This window comes from Terrapene carolina, unplaced genomic scaffold, assembly GCF_002925995.2.
Source record: "Terrapene carolina triunguis isolate 2854851 unplaced genomic scaffold, T_m_triunguis-2.0 Scaffold95, whole genome shotgun sequence".
Taxonomy (NCBI): Eukaryota; Metazoa; Chordata; order Testudines; family Emydidae; genus Terrapene; species Terrapene triunguis.
In genome coordinates, this window is record NW_020664446.1 from 43,036,358 (window position 1) to 43,038,715 (window position 2,358).

Here is a 2,358-nt window from a genome sequence, read left to right on the forward strand (position 1 = left end):
AAGGACATCTGTAAGGCTGACTTTTTTTTTTTTTTAAAAGGGCACAGTTTTATTATATGCCCTGTTTTCACTGTAATGAAATGCTGGGGTGTGTGTGTGTGTGTGTGTGTGTGTGTGTGTGTGTGTGTGTGTGTGAGAGAGAGAGAGAAGAGGTCCCTTAACGGGGGAGTGAAACTTGCACCCAGTCTTTCTCCACAGAGGGCTGGTCACCTCCTCCCCATACTGTGCTGCCCAGTGCAGCAGTCTGGGAGCTGACCTTGTTCATGAAGACAGAGGCAAAAAAAGCATTGAGTACATTAGCTTTTTCCACATCCTCGGTCACTAGGTTGCCTCCCTCATTCAGTAAGGGGCCCACACTTTCCTTGACTTTCTTCTTGTTGCTAACATACCTGAAGAAACCCTTCTTGTTACTCTTAACATCTCTTGCTAGCTGCAACTCCAAGTGTGAGTTGGCCTTCCTGATTTCACTCCTGCATGCCTGAGCAATATTTTTATACTCCTCCCTGGTCATTTGTCCAATCTTCCACTTCTTGTAAGCTTCTTTTTTGCATTTAAGATCAGCAAAGATTTCACTGTTAAGCCAAGCTGGTCGCCTGCCATATTTACTATTCTTTCTACACATCGGGATGGTTTTTTCCTGCAACCTCAGTAAGGATTCTTTAAAATACAGCCAGCTCTCCTGGACTCCTTTCCCCCTCATGTTCTTCTCCCAGGGGATCCTGCCCATCAGTTCCCTAAGGGAGTCAAAGTCTGCTTTTCTGAAGTCCAGGATCTGTATTCTGCTGCTCTCCTTTCTTCCTTGTGTCAGGATCCTGAACTCGACCATCTCATGGTCACTGCCTCCCAGGTTCCCATCCACTTTTGCTTCCCCTACTAATTCTTCCCGGTTTGTGAGCAGCAGGTCTAGAAGAGCTCTGCTCCTAGTTGGTTCCTCCAGCACTTGCACCAGGAAATTGTCCCCTACACTTTCCAAAAACTTCCTGGATTGTCTGTGCACTGCTGTATTGCTCTCCCGGCAGATATCAGGGTGATTAAAGCCACCCATGAGAACCAGGGCTTGCGATCTAGTAACTTCTGCTAGTTGCTGGAAGAAAGCCTTGTCCACTTCATCCCCCTGGTTTGGTGGTCTATAGCAGACTCCCACCACGACATCACCCGTGTTGCTCACACTTCTAAACTTAATGCAGAGACTCTCAGGTTTTTCTGCAGTTTCATACCAGAGCTCTGAGCAGTCATACTCCTCTCTTACATACAATGCAACTCCCCCAGCTTTTCTGCCCTGCCTGTCCTTCCTGAACAGTTTATATCCATCCATGACAGTACTCCAGTCATGTGAGTTTTCCCACCAAGTCTCTGTTATTCCAATCATATCATAGTTCCTTGACTGTGCCAGGACTTCCAGTTCTCCCTGCTTGTTTCCCAGGCTTCTTGCATTTGTGTATAGGCACTTAAGATAACTCGCTGATTGTCCCCACTTTCTCAGTCTGAGACAGGAGTCCTCCCCTCTTGCACTCTCCTGCTTGTGCTTCCTCCCGGTATCCCAAAAGAGCATTGCTACCAGAAGTGGGGTTTGAACCCACGCAGACACATGTCCATTGGATCTTAAGTCCAACGCCTTAACCACTCGGCCATTCTGGTAAGTGCTGGGCTTCATCTGCAGCAAGGGAATTTAGGTTAGTTATTAGGAAAAACTTTCTAACTCTAAGGGTAGTTAAGCTCTGAACTAGGCTTCCGGGGGAGGTTGTAGAATCCCCGTCACTGGAGGTTTCTAACAACAGGTTGGACAAACACTTGTCAGGTGTCGCCTAGGTTTATGTGGTCCTGCCTCAGTGCAGGGCCTGGACCTGAGGATTTCTCAAGGTTCCTTTTCAGCCCTACGTTTTTATGATTCTGTGAAATTGTATGCTGCTGCAGTAAGCTCCGGGAATGTTCCCACAGAGGATGTGTCCTTCTCATACATGGGAGGGAAATTCTACTCCATGGTTTTATACCTCTGGGTTTCCTTAACATGATACTTCAGCAAATGCCAGTCTTGACATGGAGAAACCAGTTCTTGCTAGAGTGAAATGGGATTCACTCTCCGATCTCCATGATCATTCCATCTTCAGCTTCCTCACTTTTTCAGCTCTTTTCAGAAACACCAGCCTTTCTTTGGTGACTGGGAAGGACTAGTAGGCATCTGATTTGATTCAGCATAATATCGGGATATAAACCAAAGAGGGCAGTCCTATTCGGTTTCTAATGCAGATGGCCACACGCAGGGTTCAGCTGAGTTCGGAAAACTCATCATATTTGCAAACAGTGGGTTGGATTGAAACTCAGATGCTCAGTCACAGCACGAGGAAAGCTAATACCCAT

At 46.7% G+C, this 2,358-nt stretch overlaps 1 non-coding gene across 1 annotated transcript; it reads right to left on the reverse strand.

The window, feature by feature from the left end:
* Nucleotides 1-1,555: 1,555 nt before the first annotated feature.
* On the reverse strand, nt 1,556-1,638 carry TRNAL-UAA. The gene has a single exon. It is a non-coding gene; the product is annotated as a tRNA-Leu (tRNA).
* Nucleotides 1,639-2,358: the final 720 nt, after the last annotated feature.